General features: G+C 47.3%; 1 protein-coding gene across 6 annotated transcripts in view; it reads right to left on the reverse strand.

The window, feature by feature from the left end:
- The window catches only part of SPATS2 (spermatogenesis associated serine rich 2), a 124,069-nt gene extending 110,467 nt beyond the window's left edge, over nt 1-13,602 (reverse strand). For 3 of the 6 annotated variants that reach the window (XM_036300071.1, XM_036300066.1, XM_036300070.1), the window contains exons 1-2: nt 13,444-13,602; nt 12,559-12,643 (exon numbers count right to left, since the gene is read on the reverse strand). The gene's annotated coding sequence lies outside the window, so the exon portion shown is untranslated. Of the gene's footprint in view, nt 1-12,558; nt 12,644-13,424 lie in introns of all 6 variants that reach the window. The other 3 variants (XM_036300067.1, XM_036300068.1, XM_036300069.1) reach the window with 3 other exon arrangements.
- Between the last annotated feature and the right edge of the window lie 2,980 nt (nt 13,603-16,582).

Genomic DNA, 16,582 nt, shown 5'->3' on the forward strand with positions numbered 1-16,582 from the left:
GTGCATACGAGGAGGCAACCGATCAATGTTTCTCTCTCACATCAATGTTTCTCTCTCTTTCCCTTTCTCTCTAAGTCAATGAAAACACATCCTTGGGTGGGAATTTAAAAAAAAAAAAAGTTCAGCCCTAACCGGTTTGGCTCAGTGGATAGAGCGTTGACCTGCGGACTGAAAGGTCCCAGGTTCAATTCCGGCCAGCAGGAGGTGTGCAGGAGGCAGCTGGTCGATGATTCTCTCTCATCGATGTTTCTAACTCTCTATCCCTCTCCTTTCCTCTCTGTAAAAAATCAATAAAATATATTAAAAAAAAAAAAAAAAAGTTCAGGCGTGCTCTCCCTCCAGGGAACACGCCTGGGCCATTCCCTATTCCCTCTCCTTCCCCCACAGGCACTTATCCCCCAACCCAGTGGTAGGCAAACTGCGGCTCGTGAGCCACATGTGGCTCTTTGGCCCCTTGAGTGTGGCCACGAAGTTTCAATTGCACTGTAGGTGCACGCCCACATGTGGTATTTTGTGGAAGAGCCACACTCAAGGGGCCGCAGTTTGCAGACCACTGCCCTAACCTCTGAGGGACACCATGAGGCTTGCAACCAGGGGAGCAATGGGCAGCAGCAGTTCAGCCTCATCAGTCCCAGCTGGCTCTCCCTCCAGGGAGCCCGCCCCTGCCATTCCTTTCCCCTTTTCATTCCCCAACAGGCATGTATCCCCTAACCTCTAAATCAGTGGTCACCAACCTTTCAAACCTCACAGACCACCATGAGACTTGCAACCAGGAGAGCCATGGGCAGCAGCAGCTTGTCCAGGGCTAACCCCCTGAACCTGTTTCCAAGGCCCCCTTTTCTCTGACTTCCCAGAGAGCCAAAGCAGCCCAACCTAGGCTCTCCTGTTACTTCTTTTATGCCCTTCCTTGTTTCATTGTCTTAAGTATATTTTTGCTATGGTCAATAAATTCTTGCTTTCTTTTCTAAAAAAAAAAAAAGTTCATCTGCCAAGTTTAATAATATACTTGGGGTTATTTCACAATGGAATGATTAGCCAGTAGAGTGTGAAAGCATGATGTGTTCTCAGCTTTACGGCCTAATCAAAAATGTAATCATGTAGCCCAGGTGGTGCTGCTCAGGGGTTGAGCACTGACCCATGAACCAGGAGGTCATGGTTCAATTCCTGGTTAGGGCACATACCGGGTTGCTGGCTCAATCCCCAGTGTGGGGCAGGCAGGAGGCAGCCAATCAACGAGTCTCTCTCATTATTGATGTTTCTCTCTCTCTCTCCCTCTCCCTTCCTCTCTGAAATCAATAAAAAAAAATATTAAAAAATGTAATATGTCAAAATTGAATATAATTCTACTTAATCTTACTTAAATGTTAAGATTTCAATAAACAAGTAATCAAGATGAAGGTACCAAATACCCCTCCTTTTTTAGGAGCTTTTCCTTTGTTATTAAATTAAGATGCCCAAACACAAATTTAGTCATCACTGTTGCAATCCTTTGCTCCCAAATTACACAGCATCACATATCCTATAACTTATAGGATCATCATAACAATACGGGACAGGCAGACCAATGACAAATGTCAAATATGAACTTATAAAAGATTGACATAAAATATGTACAAGCTTTGAGTAGTGACAGAGATGAAAAAGATTACCCACCTAAGCCTTGTTTAAAGCACTGTCCATGTAACAAGGAATTAGATAACCCATCTGAAGAAATCTCCTGGGTACTGACTTGTACAATGTAACAAAACATCAAGTTTGTATCTAAACTAGAGAAACCAAGATGGTGGCATAGGTAAACACCGGAGTTTGCTGCCTCGAACAACCACTTCACAAATACAACTAAAAGACGGAACAGACATCACCCAGAACCACAGGAAGACTGGCTGAGGGGAAATTCTTCAACTAGAAGGAAAGAGAACAGCATACGAGACTCAGAGGAGGCGCAGTGCGGAAAATACAAAGGTGCGAAGGTACGCGTGGAGCGGGCTGGTAGCTGAGGGCGCGGTTGTCGTTTTCAATCGGGGGGCAGTCTCAGATTCTGAGCTCCAGTTCTGGGCGAGTCTCTAGGGACCCAGACTCAAACGGGAGAAGCGGGACTGTCTGGCATCGGTCAGAACGCAAGGGCAGCTTTCTGTCCGAGGTTTGCAGCGGTTGCTGGGACTCTGAGAGGCAGAGCCTCTGGGGACAGGACTGAGAGCAGCCATAACTGCTCCCTCCACCCACCCTGTTGATCCCGTGCGACCCGCCCCACCCAGGCCCTGCAGAGCCATTTGCCAGATAGCCTCAGGCAAAGGCTAGATTAGCACCTCCCTAGAGGACAGAAGTTTCCCCACTGCAGACACAGCTGATTCTCACAGCCAGTTGGCCTGGAGATCAAATCCCCCTAGTATTAACGACAACAATCAAGGCTTAACTACAACAAGACTGCGCACAAAGACCACTAGGGGGTGCACCAAGAAAGCATAAAAAATGCGGAGACAAAGAAACAGGACAAAACTGTCAATGGAAGATATAGAGTTCAGAACCACAATTTTAAAGTCTCTCAGGAACTGTCTAGAAGCCGCCGATAAAGTTATTGAGATCCTCAAGAAATCTAATGAGACCCTCGATGTGGTGATAAAGAACCAACTAGAAATTAAGCATACACTGACTGAAATAAAGAATACTATACAGACTCCCAACAGCAGACCAGAGGAGCGCAAGAATCAAGTCAAAGATTTGAAATGCGAAGAAGCAAAAAACACCCAACCAGAAAAGCAAAATGAAAAAAGAATCCAAAAATACGAAGATAGTGTAAGGAGCCTCTGGGACAGCTTCAAGCGTACCAATATCAGAATTATAGGGGTGCCAGAAGATGAGAGAGAGCAAGATATTGAAAACCTATTTGAAGAAATAATGACAGAAAACTTCCCCTACCTGGAGAAAGAAATAGACTTACAAGTCCAGGAAGCGCAGAGAACCCCAAACAAAAGGAATCCAAAGAGGACCACACCAAGACACATCATAATTAAAATGCCAAGAGCAAAAGACAAAGAGAGAATCTTAAAAGCAGCAAGAGAAAGAAACTCAGTTACCTACAAGGGAGTACCCATAGGACTGTCAGCTGATTTCTCAACAGAAACTTTGCAGGCCAGAAGGGAATGGCAAGAAATAGTCAAAGTGATGAATGCCAAGAACCTACAACCAAGATTACTTTATCCAGCAAAGCTATCATTCAGAATTGAAGGTCAGATAAAGAGCTTCACAGATAAGGAAAAGCTAAAGGAGTTCATCACCACCAAACCAGTATTATATGAAATGCTGAAAGGTATCCTTTAAGAAGAGGAAGAAGAAGAAAAAGGTAAAGATACTAATTATGAACAACAAATATGCATCTATCAACAAGTGAATCTAAGAATCAAGTGAATAAATAATCTGATGAACAGAATGAACTGTTGATTATAATAGAATCAGGGACATAGAAAGGGAATGAACTCACTATTCTTGGTGGAGAAAGGGGTGTGGGAGATGCGGGAAGAGACTGGACAAAAATTGTGCACCTAGGGATGAGGACAGTGGAGGGGTAAGGGCAGAGGGTGGGGTGGGAACTGGGTGGAGGGGAGCTATGGGGGGAAAAAAAGAGGAACAAATGTAATAATCTGAACAATAAAGATTTACAAAAAAAAAAGTTTGTATCGAAACTAAATGGCTGATTTAGTCTAAGATGGTTCTATACCACCTACCATTCAGGTACAATACTTTAGCTTCCTGTCATTCCTTCTTATTTTATAGACAAGTTTCACCATTTTCATCAAATGTGAGGGAGCTTCTTATAATGAGATCCTTGTATTGAGAGCTTGTGCAGGATATGGAGTTAAGTAAGCTATGAAGGCAATTTACTATCTATATAAAAGCCTAAGCGACCAAACAACCAGTCGTTATGACACATACTGACCACCAGGGAGCAGATGCTCAATGCAGGAGCTGCCCCCTGGTGGTCAGTGTGCTCCCACAGTGGGAGCGCCACTCAGCTGACCGATGGGCACCAGACACAGGGCTCACGGCTGGAGAGGCCGTTGAGCCAACATGAGCCTCTCCTGATCGGGACTGACTGGGCGCAAGCCTGCAGCAGGCACAGTAGGGCCAGGCTGAACAAGAGCAGCAGGCGGGAGCAGCAGGTGGCATTGGGTTGCCGGTTTCAGCCTGATCCCCGCGGCCATGCCAAGGGACCCCACCGGTGCACGAATCCGAGCACCTGGCCTCTAGTAAAGATATAAGATAGCCAAACAAAGTAAGCTGAAGAGTCACTTCCATCACACACTAATGCATACTTTAAGTCAATGTAACAGAAGACAACCAGGAAGAACCAGCAGTGAGCTGACAACACTGGTATGCTATAATGAGAGACCAAGTGGATAATTTAAAGAAAAGTACTGCTCTACTACTGGTGTTAGCCTTGAAACAACAGCGAATCATTTACTACTGGACAGATCATATGTACCCAAGAAAGGAAGGACTGGCAGTTTTTCAAAATGGTCTTTTCAATTCAATGCAGGTCAATAGGAACTAACATTAGCAGCATCTTCAAATACAAAAGACATCTCCTCTCCATGTATCCACAACTAGAGGCCCAGTGCACGGATTCGTGCACTGGTGGGGTCCCTCGGCCTGGCCTGCAGGGATCAGTGGACCTCCACGCCACCGCGGCCCGGCCTTATCCGCCAGCTCACTGGATTCCAGCCTGCTATCCGCATTGATCCCACTAGCACGAAGTAGTGCGCGAAGCAGCAGGCAGCCAGGAAGGAGCCAAGCCCGTGCTGGGTGCCGCGCCACTCCCGCTCATCCCAGCCCCACTGTGCCTGCTGCAGCTGCCACTTGAGACATGCAGGGGGAGTGCCTGCGGGAGAAGCTCACGCCGCCAGCTGCACTCACCAGCCGTGAGCCCTGCGTCTCATGCCCATCTGTCAGCTGAGCTGTGCTCCCACTGTGGGAGCGCACTGACCACCAGGGGGCAGTTCCTGTGTTGAGTGTCTGCCTGTCTGCCCCCTTGAGGTCAGTGCACGTCATAGCTACCGGCGGGCCGTCAGGTCACTTAGGCTTTTATATATATACTAGAGACCCAGCGCACAATTAAATCGTGTGCGTGTAAGGTCCCCTAGGCCTAGCCTGACATCAGGGCCATGTCCACCGACCCCCAAAGCCTCACATGCTCCGTGGACGCTACTGGTGCCCCGCGATGCTCCACAGACTCTGCCGGCACCCTGCGATGCTCCAGGGACGCTGCCGGTGCCTCGTGACGCTCCACGAACGCTGCCAGAGCTCCATCCGGGGACACTGCCAGTACCCCGTGACACTCCGCTGACGCTGCCGGAGCCCTGGGGAGGGGGAGGCCCACCCAAGAGGTGCTCCATGAACCTCCTGGTGACTGGTCCTTTGGTCATTATGGTGTTACGGCCACTGGCCTTTAATAATATAGAGGACCGGTGTATGGGTTTGTGCACCGGTGGGGTCCCTTGGCCTGGCCTGCACCCTCTCGCAATTTAGGCCCCCTCAGGGGATGTTGGACTGCTGGTTTCAGCCTGATCCCTGCAGGCAGGCCAAGGGACCTCACCGGTACATGAATCCGTGCACTGGGCCTCTAGTATGCATATAAGATTTTTGGTTGATCTCTTCCTGCCCTCCCCCCTTCTGCCTTCCCTCTGAGATTCATCAGTCTGTTCCATGTTTCCATGCCTGTGTGTTGAGCGTCTTCCCCCTGGTGGTCAGTGTGCATCATAGCTACCGGCCGAACGGTCGGAAGGTTGCTTAGGCTTTTATATATACAGATAGAATGATTCATCTACAGTCACGTAATGGCCTCATCACATACTTCTTTGTTCTCCTCAGTCCCAATACCCTTTAGCCCAGTGGTTCTCAACCTTCCTAATGCCGCGACCCTTTAATACCGTTCCTCATATTGTGGTGACCCCCAACCATAAAATTATTTTCATTGCTACTTCATAACTGTAATTTTGCTACTGTTATGAATCGTAATGTAAATATCTGATATGCAGGATGTATTTTCATTGTTACAAATTGAACATAATTAAAGCATAGTGATTAATCACAAAAACAATGTGTAATTATATATGTGTTTTCTGATGGTCTTAGGCGACCCCTGTGAAAGGGTCGTTCGACCCCCAAAGGGGTCATGACCCACAGGTTGGCGACCCACAGGTTGAGAACCGCTGCTTTAGCCAATTCTGAAAAACACACATACACATCCTCCACAATTAGTAATCATGTCATTTTGCTAATTAAGTAATGTAAAAATACTCCTTACTAGCAATCCAAGGTTATTATTTAGGTTTTGAACTAGTAAGAACTCCTAGCTAACCCCTAACCACAAATTAGTCATTGAGCAATGACTGCAGAAATTGCCTTTAAGCTAATGGCTACATCCTCAGACATTGCAGAATGTTTTAAGGGCCTAGGGCTGCTACAGAATCTGTGTTGGAGATTATGTATGTTCCAAGAACCCACCCTTATACAGGCCACCATGGTAGAGTTGAACATGGATACTAAATGCTGGCCTCTGACCAATGCTTAATAACCAGTAACCTAAAGAAAAGGTGTTTACAAACTTCAAATCTTTAGAAATATTTCAGAATTAACACCACCTCCAAGGTGTGGGCTCACTAAGTCTCCTCTGAGGTTCCCAGAAAATAGCACATGAGCCTTTATAATCCAATAATCTCAAGAAACAAGATACAGGTATAAACTAACCTCCTGTGACATTTAGAAAAAATGAAATGAGAGGTAGACCCATCAGAAGACACAATTCACTGTCAGTCTGCAGCTATTTCAACCTATTGTATTTCATACTGTATGTCAACTATCTCACATATGGAGGGGGGAAAAATGGTGTTAAACAAATAACTTCAGCCAATTTTACTTCCTGTATTACAGCTATATTTAAAACCTGAAGTATTTAAAGCCTATGGCAGACACTAAAACCTTATTCAAATGGATGAAGAAGGGATACCAAAGATAAGCAGTAATCAGTAGCTCATACATATAAAACATTTTAAAATGAAAAAAGTACCTTGAATTTCAATCAAAGGCAGCAAAATAAACTGAAAAACCTCTACACTGCTGACACATTTCTCACATACACATACAGATAATGTTCTTAAGATGATTACCCACATTTACAGGTATGACTGAAAAGATCTGCACATAACAAATGGTTCCTTCTACATTGGATACATTTCACACTTTAGAACAGAAACTACCATTTTACTCATCAGCTGAAATGTTTAAAAATTTTTCAAAAGTAGCCGAAACCGGTTTGGCTCAGTGGATAGAGCGTCGGCCTGTGGACTGAAGGGTCCCAGGTTCGATTCCGGTCAAGAGCATGTACCTGGGTTGTGGGCACTTCCCCAGTGGGGGATGTGCAGGAGGCAGCTGATAGATGTTTCTCTCTCATCTGTTTCTCTCTCATCGATGTTTCTAACTCTCTATCTCCCTCTCTTCCTCTCTGTAAAAAATCAATAAAATATATTTTAAAAAAAAAAAAAGCTTAAAAAAAATTTTTTTTCAAAAAGTACTTTAATGCTAAGTTGAAACATGTTTTAATGTGCTTGTCAGATGTCATGATACATAAATATAAGTAGGCAGAAGCTAAAAGAAAGAAATCAAAACTAGGTAGATCATTTCCTTTTGAATCATTTCCAGTACAAGTGTCCTACAAACAGTACAGAAAAAGTCAGTAGAGGAACATCATCCATCAAACATAAAGCCAATTTCTACCTTCAGATGAACTCATAATAAAATCACCATTTACAAGTAACCAAGCTTCCTCAAAAAATTAAAAATTACTATATAACCCAGAAATCCCACTTCTAGGTATATACCCACAAGTATTGAAAGCAATGACTCAGATATTTATACACCAATATTCACAGCAGAATTATTCACTAGTGGCCCAGTGCATGAAATTCATGCACTCGGGGCAGAGGGGGAGGGTCCCCCAGCCTGGCCTGTGCCCTATCACAGTGCGGGAGTCCCAAAGAGGTAGGCCCCACCCACCCATCCAGGGCTCCTCGATGGATTGCCCCAGAGGTAAGCCAGAGCAGGGGGAGGCCTGTGGACCCCCAGGCCAGGCCTACAGCAGAGGGGCCTCTCCACGCACCTGCCCCCATCCCCAACACTGCAAGTCCCCGCCCACCCACGCCTGCTGTGAATGCAGCCTGCTGACCAATCATTACTGTGACAGCGTCCTGACCAATTTGCATATTACCCTATTATTAGTATAGATAGCCAAAAGGTGGAAACAACCCAAGTGTTTATTGATGAATGGATCAATGAAGTATGGTATGCACATACAGTGGAATAGTATGCAGTCCTAAAAAGAAATGAAATTCTGACACAGGCTAAAACACTGGTGAACCTCGGAGACACTGTGCTAAATAAGCCAGACACAAATGGACAAATACTATGATTCCAAGTATACAAAGTATGCAGAGTAGTTATATTAACAGAGACAGAAAGTAGAATGATGGTTGCCAAGGACTCAGAGAAGAAAGAATTAGGGAGTTATTAATAGGTAAAGAGTTTTGGTTTGAGAAGATAAAAATATCTAGAGGTTGATGGTGGTGATGCTTACACAGCAATGTGAACATACTTAATGCCACTGAACTGTACACTTAAAAATGGTTTAAAGGGTAACTTTTGTTATGTATATTTTACCACAATTTTTTTAAAGTAACCAAGCAAGAACATGATTAAACTATTGTGGCAAAAATATATCAGGAGTGATAAAAGTCTGTAACAGGCATGCTTCACTGTCATCCTGCAGAGCCTAGATGACTTACCTGAAAGTCAAGATCTCAAAATAGAGACGGACATACCATTTTCATGTTGCAACAGATATATAATTATACTAGAGGCCCAGAGCACGAATTCATGCACCTTGAAAGGAAATGTGGGCGGCGAAGCTGCAGTGGGCACAGGGACAAGTCTCAGCCCATCCTCCATGACCCCGCCTGGCCTCTCCCACCACGGCCCCCCTCTCCTGTCTGCTGGCAGCCCCGCTCCTGCACTGCTGCTCCCATGCGCTGATGGTGCCAGCCCCACTCAGCTGACAGCACGGAGCGATTAGGGCTGATGCCAGCAGCGGATGCAAGCAGGGCCGGCACCATCAACAGGTGCAAGCGGCGGCTGCTGCCCCGATTGCCCCTCAGGAGCAGGGGAAGGTGGAGAAGCCCTCAGGGGCAATCGGGGCCGGCAGCCACCGCTTGCACCTGCTGATGGTGCTGAGCGATTGGGACCGGGGCCGGCACCGGCAGCAGGTGTGAGCAGGGCCGTCGCCAGAAACAGGTGCAAGAGGTAGATGCTGGCCCTGATCGCCCCTCAGGAGCAGGGGGAGTTGGAAAAGCCCTGAGGAGAGATCAGGGCCAGCAGCTGCCCCTCACACCCACTGATGGTGCCAAGCGGTCGGGGCTGGCTGGCGCCGGCATCGGGTGCAAGTGGGGCCAACACCAGCAGCAGATGCAAGTGCCAGACAGGACCACAGCACACTGGAGCAAAGAATTTTCAGTAACCACCAGAGGCTCGCCCGATGACAGTGACAGGGCCCAGCCTTGGTCTGGCACTCCTCCCTACCCCCCACCCCCCCCTCGTTCACCTGTTTCACCATCACACCCCAGCTGATGCTCGCCATGTTCCATGCTCTGCTGCCTGCTGCTGACACCCGCCATGTTCCAAGTGCACTCCCTGGTGGTCAACGCACATCATAGCAACCAGTTGTTCAATTGTTCTACCATTCAGTCTATTTGCATATTAGGATTTTATATATATAGATACCAAGCAACTGAAGAAACTGAACTATATTCTACAAGAAGTCATCTGTTAAATAAATGAATGGGCTCCCCTTCCCAACAATTAAATAAGAAAAATAAAATAAAAAAACTTTTCCTTCCAGTCTCCAGTGAAAGCAGCAAGATTAAAAAATCAGTTCTACTTCTTCTATCAAAGAAGCATAGTGGATCCTAGAGAGTAACTGTTAAATTCCCAATTTTAACATGGTGGCTCTATAGTGAAAAACTGCAAACAGCAATCCTCCTATATAATAAAGAGGTAATATGCAAATTGACCATCACACCCTCACACAAGATGGCCACCCCTATGTGGTCACAACATGGCCATCACAAGATGGCCGGCAGGGGAGGGCAGTTGTAGGCGATCAGGCCAGCAGGGAAGGGCAATTGGGGGTGACCGGGTTGGCAGGGGAGGGCAGTTGGGGGCAACCGGGCTGGCAGGGAAGAGCAGTTGGGGGTGACTAGGCCGGCAGGGGAGCGGTTAGGGGGTGATCAGGCTGGCAGGTAGAAGCAGATAAGGGGCAAGCAGGCAGGCAGACAGGTGAGTGGTTGGGAGCCAGCAGTCCAGAATTGTGAGAGGGATGTCCGACTGCCGGCAGTCGGAAATCCCCCGAGGGGTCCCAGATTGGAGAGGGTGCAGGCTGGGCAGAGGGACACCCACTGCCAGTGCATGAATTTTATGCACCAGGCCTCTAGTATGTAATAAAGAGGTAATATGCAAATGGTTGTTACACCATGATGGTAACGACCGATCAGCAGGAGGGCAGGGCAGCAAACTGCAGTGTGGGGAAGAGCTACAAGCAGCAGTGGGTGGGGCGGCCAGCTGAGACAAGCTGCAGAGAGCAACTTGCTCACGAATTCATGTGTAGGGACACTAGTTTAAAATAATAACAACAATAAATAGTACATACAAACATCCTTCACTGCTTTATTAACTGACTTTGCACAAGTTACTTAACCTTTCTGAATCTCATCTGAAAAATGGGGATAATGCTTATAACTATCTTATTATGATTGATTGGAGATCTTATAAGTAATATATATAAAACACACTGAGATCAATGCCTAGACTACAGAAATGCTCAACAAATAATTCCCTCCTGCCATTCAATAGTACCTGTAGCCCTTTGCTACTCCTGGATCAGCCTCCAGGGGCTATGCTGATGTTTTGGCCAGTAACCTCAGGCCCCAGCTGTTTCTCTCAGTTCTAGTTGTTTCACTAGGGGTTTCTAAGAGGAGTCTATCTATATTTAGAGATAATGCTAGTACCAACTGTGGACTCAACAGGTGCTTGGAGGGCACTTGAATACTCAGCAGTTTTCCATTGTTTTCCTGTGTGAACTAGTTTTGATTCCACAATTGGCTGTCTTGACTTCTACAAGGAAGAGTGACATGTATGCACAGCATGCTGGCAGTACACTAAACAGAAAATTAAGTGTGCTCACAGGACAAACCTTAGTAAGATGTGTTAGCACTATTATCAGGACCCCAGATTTAGTAAATTACAGGAGGAGTAAACACTCAATTAACTCTAGAGATGTAGCCCACTAACCCACTCTTCATCTAAATAATTAATATTATACCAGATCCAAGTTGCAACCAATTCATGCTGCTTGTACTACAACCAAAACCAGAGGATGGAGAAGGCAGGAAGAATCATTAGACAGTGAAGATTGATTGATAGATTGATTTATAATAGATTTTTATTGATTTCAGAGAGGGAGAGAGAGATAGAAACATCAATGATGAGAGAGAATCATTGATCAGCTGTCTCCTGCACGCCCCCCACTGGGGATCAAGCCCCAAACCCGGGCATGTGCCCTTGACCAGAATCAAACCTGGGACCCTTCAGTCCACAGGCCAAGGCTCTATTCACTGAGCCAAACCAGCTAGGGCCAGACAGTGAAAATTTAAAGAAGATATCCAAAAGAGCTGGATCTGAATTCAGCTTTATTTACTAGCTCTGTGACCTCAATGAATTATTTCACCTCTTAATTTATAAAATAGGAAATAATTGTGAGGATTCAATTAAATGAGATAATGTACGCAAAACAATCTTAGCACCTTGCCTAGCCCACTGAAAGAGGTCAATAAAAAGCCATATTATCATTAATGAGGACACTGCACTCACTCCTTGCTTTGTCCAGTTTTTATAACATATAAGTAAAGTGACAATTTACATAATTATTTTTGGACCTTTATAAAGTGGCCTAATGCTACTATACAAGATCTAGCTGAGAAATAAATACAAACTGATGAATTCCCAGAAATCTTAAATGAGTCAGCAAAACTTAATGCCCAACAAATAAAAAGCTTACCGTGGACTATTTATGAACACAGGAAGGTAACTACAGTTTCAAAACCAACAATCTTGTACCTAATACCATTCATTCAAAATTTAGTCTGGAAATCCAAGCTATCAGAAATACTTCCCACCCCCCACGATATTTTCAAATAAGGTGATTTTCAAATCACCTTCATTCAAACTGGGAAATATGAGGCAGCCTGATCATTTGCAATCAGCATCAAGATTTTGAGGCAGCCACGCTCTCTCACGAACATAAACCCAGTAGCAGATGGTACCTGAACATTTCTCAGTGAGAAAATGCAATTCTAATAAAGTACAGATAACTTCGATTTTATTCATCACCTTTTGGTCTAAATGAAAACAAACTCTTGGTTCTCCCTCAAACACCATGAACTCTGCATTATCACTGACCTGACTCAAAAGCAAGATAGCCGCCTGTTTCTGGAGACCCGTCCTCTCCTGCTTCATTAACCACAGGTAAAATACGTACTGCAACCTGAGCAGAGGAGACACCATTATTACAGGTATGCTTTATCAATGAAACGGACTATACATGACAACCAAATTACTAAAAGAGCAGCTTGTACTCCTTAGCAGAGGGACAAGCCTGGGACAGATCCACCTTCTAAAATAACCCAATCACCCTGGATGAATTAGGAGAACTCGGTCCACCTACCCTACACTCTCTAACTAGATCTACCCTCTGCTTTAATTCAAGCCCAAAGCACATCTATTTCATTCCTCTGCCCCACTTCGCATAATTTTCCGTTCTCTTCCACCATCCCAATTCCAAGAATGCTCTTTTATCTCCCCTCGATTCCAAAAATGCTCTTCTCTTATTTTCAAATCCCACTTTGCCCCAAATCTTAAGGACCTCCGGCACCCACGCAGATGACCTTACGCATTCCCACTGCATTCCCAATCCATTGTACTTCCACTTCCAAATAACCCCCCTTTTTTTCTTCTTCATTATTTTCCATCTCTCCTTGTTTCTTAAAATCCAATACCCCACACACGGTTACACCAGAGAACCCCCTCACTCCATTGTTCCCCCGGCCTCTGCCTCTGGAAACACCCCAAGTCGGACCGGTGTGCTTGGGCCCGCCCCGCTGACCCCAGACACCTTCCACCATCTGGGCACCCCAAGTCCCAGGGGGCTCACTTCCCCGTCCCCTCCGTACCCAGCCCCCAACAACTACTCTTTCCCGGTGCCCTCCCTCAAGCCGCTCTCAGTTCCTCCGCGCTCCCTTCATCCCTCACCAAGCCCCCCTCCGCACCGAGCACGCTCAGCCTCACCGACGCCGGGTCCCCGCAGTCGCCGTGTCCCCCCAGTTCCGGGCTCCGTGTCCGGGACGCTCCGGGGTCTGAGAAGAGGTAAGCAGCTCCGCCGCCTCCTTCGCCTCTTCCAGAGCCGCCGCCGCCGCCGCGCTCCTCCCCCAACTCTTCCCGAGCGGGACGCCGCCCCGCCCCCTCCCGCCCCTTTCTCCGCTTCCCTCCTCGGCCGGCCCGCGGGCTGGGAATCGCAGTGGCGGCGAGTGGCCCGCGCGCCTGCGGATCCACACCGACCTCGCCCGGGCTCGAGCTGCGCGCCCCGCCCGGAAGCCCGCTCGGGCGCGTGCGCGTGCGCGCCAGCCAGCCAGCGCGCAGGGCGCGTGCTCGCGCCGGCGCGAACCCGGCGAGCGAGGGGAGAGGCGGCGGGATCGAGGCGGGCTTCGGCCGGTCGGGTTACCGTTACCGTCAGGGCCGAGTCCCTCGCGCCTGAGTTGAAGGGGCTCGGGCGTCGCCAGGGATTGGGATTACGGGGAAGGGAACGGGCTGGAGGAGCAGGTCGGGAACAACCTAGGTAGAAGCGGGGACGGGTGGGACCCGAGCTGCGTCCGCAAGCAGAACGGCCGGGGCCAGGAGAGAGCGGGCGGCGCGGGGGTGGGGGTCGCGCGCTGGGAGTGCAGCCCGAGCTGGAAATGCCGGAAAGAGCCGAAACTCTCCCGGAGGCGGCCGAAGGCGGGCGCCTCGAGGGGCACCGCGCGAGGGTTTTCCTCTCTAGGTCCTGGCCCGCACTTGATCTCTCAGGCCGCCCTCCCTTTCGCCTCTCACGTCTCCGCCCCGAGAATTTTCACCACTTTCCTCTTCGCCTCCTTCCAGACCCAAATTTTTACAACAAAAGGTCGTTTAAAAGCCACCAGCGGCGGGAAACCCGGAGGTCCGGACTTGGTGGCAGCTCAGCCTCCTGGGAGGCCGGTGGGGGTGGGACGGGGTGGAGGCGCTGGCCGGGCCTGGAGCGGGGAGACGTCCCGAACGAGCTGGAGGTTCTCTGCCCGGGCCACATGCCCTCCACGCGCTGCCCAGTACATTGCCGAGTTGGTTTTCCGACCTCAGCTGTCCATCCCTCTCGGCGGCTGCGGCCAGTCTCACCGCCCGTCGAATTTCTGTTAAATAGTCCTCCGTCTTCGTGGTCAGATTCCCAGCTTCCCCAAGGCTAGAAGCACCTTTAATATCTGTGCACCTCCCTAGCCAATGTCCTGCGTGGGTGAAGCGCTCACCCCACTGGTCAGACGCCATTTAGGAGCGGCTATAGGCTGGGAATTTAGATAATCGGCATTTAAAAAAATTAATCAGGCCCTCGCGGGGTACCTCAGTTGGTTAGAAAGTTGTCCCGACACACCAAGGTTGTGGGTTCGACCCCCAGTCAGGGCACATACAAGAAGCAACCAATGAATGCATAAATAAATAAGTAGAACAACAAATTGATATTTCTCTCTGTCATCTCTCTCCCTCTATAAAATCAATACATTTTAAAAAAAATTTAATCAGAATCTGTCCTTGTGTTTTTATCTTTTGAGGTCAAACCCTAAGGGGCTGTAAACAAACCGGAGTGTATGTGAATGTGTATAGCCACAGGCACGATGCAGTTTTGGTTTCCACATATTTGTTATTTATTGCAGTTGCAGTACAGGTTATAGAGTAATAGAGTAAATCTCTATGAAGTCATCTGGGCCTTTGGTTTTAAACTTTGTATGGGGTAGAGAGTCAAAAATACCCTGGAGCCCACTGACCCCTGGTTAATAATGTCTAATCTAATGCAACCATATCATTTACAGATCTAAAGAAACAGAAGATGCCCTAGCAGGTTTGGCTCAGTGGATAGAGCGTTGGCCTGCAGACTGAAGGGTCCAGGGTTCGATTCTTTCCGGTCAAGGGTACATGCCTGGGTTTCGGGCTCGATCCCCATGGGGGGGGGGGGGGCTGCAGGAGGCAGCCAAGCAATGATTCTCTCTCATCATTGATGTTTCTATCTCTCTCTCCCTCTCCTTTCCTCTTTGAAATCAATAAAAATATATTTTAAAAAAGAAACAGAAGAGTAAGTCATCCAACCAGTTAGTGCACTACACCATGTGTTGCTTCCTATTGAATATTCTTTCAAAGATTCAAATAGAAATTGACATACTAGTAAGTACCCAATAAGTGGTAGACATTGTTCTAGGCCAGGGGTGGGCAAACTTTTTGACTCGAGGGCCACAATGGGTTCTTAAACTGGACCGGAGGGCCGGAACAAAAGCATGGATGGAGTGTTTGTGTGAACTAATATAAATTCAAAGTAAACATCATTACATAAAAGGGTACGGTCTTTTTTTTCAATAGTTTTATTCATTTCAAACGGCCGGATCCGGCCCGCGGGCCATAGTTTGCCCAGGCACTAGTTCGCTTACAAAGAAGACTAAAACAATGCCATATCACCAGCAGAGTATCCAGTTGTAAAAGAGGATATAAGATATTAAATAATCCTGTATAATGGAAGGCTAATATGCAAACTGTCCCCTTGGGAGTTCAACTGACTGGGAGTTCGACTGACCAGGAGGCCGACCGCTCGCTATGATGTGCACTGACCACCAGGAAGCGGCACAAAACAAAGGAAGGCCCTGATTGCTAGCCAGGCCTAGGGACCCTACCCGTGCACGAATTTCATGCACTGGGCCTCTAGTTAACTACAATAATGTGGTTAAGTGCTGAAACAGAAAAGTGATAAGTGTAATGAATGACAAACTCTTTCACAATTCCCTTTCCCTCCCATACCGAGTGGGAACAGGCAGATATGTTCTGGTTAATAGGAAACTTCCTACTAAAGGATGGGACCTGAACCAATGGGATCCAAGATCGTATTCTATAATGGCTGACTTCACCTACCAAAAGTCACTCTGGAAATGCCTTCATTACAGGGCATGTTGCTGCTGCAAAACTAATATAGTTTCTTTGGGAGGAAATAAAGTCCCCACTCTTGGAAACCTTATGGTCTGTTTAGGAAAGACATTATGCCTCTCATAAGAGAGCCCCTGATTTAACAGGAGAGTTATTTCCATGTGGATACCCCACTCAAAGAGAAGAGGTAGGTTAAGGAGCATGCCTAGGCCCAATCTAGGAGAGCTGTCAAACATTGGAA

The sequence above is a fragment of the Myotis myotis genome, unplaced genomic scaffold, assembly GCF_014108235.1.
Source record: "Myotis myotis isolate mMyoMyo1 unplaced genomic scaffold, mMyoMyo1.p scaffold_m19_p_3, whole genome shotgun sequence".
NCBI lineage: Eukaryota > Metazoa > Chordata > Mammalia > Chiroptera > Vespertilionidae > Myotis > Myotis myotis.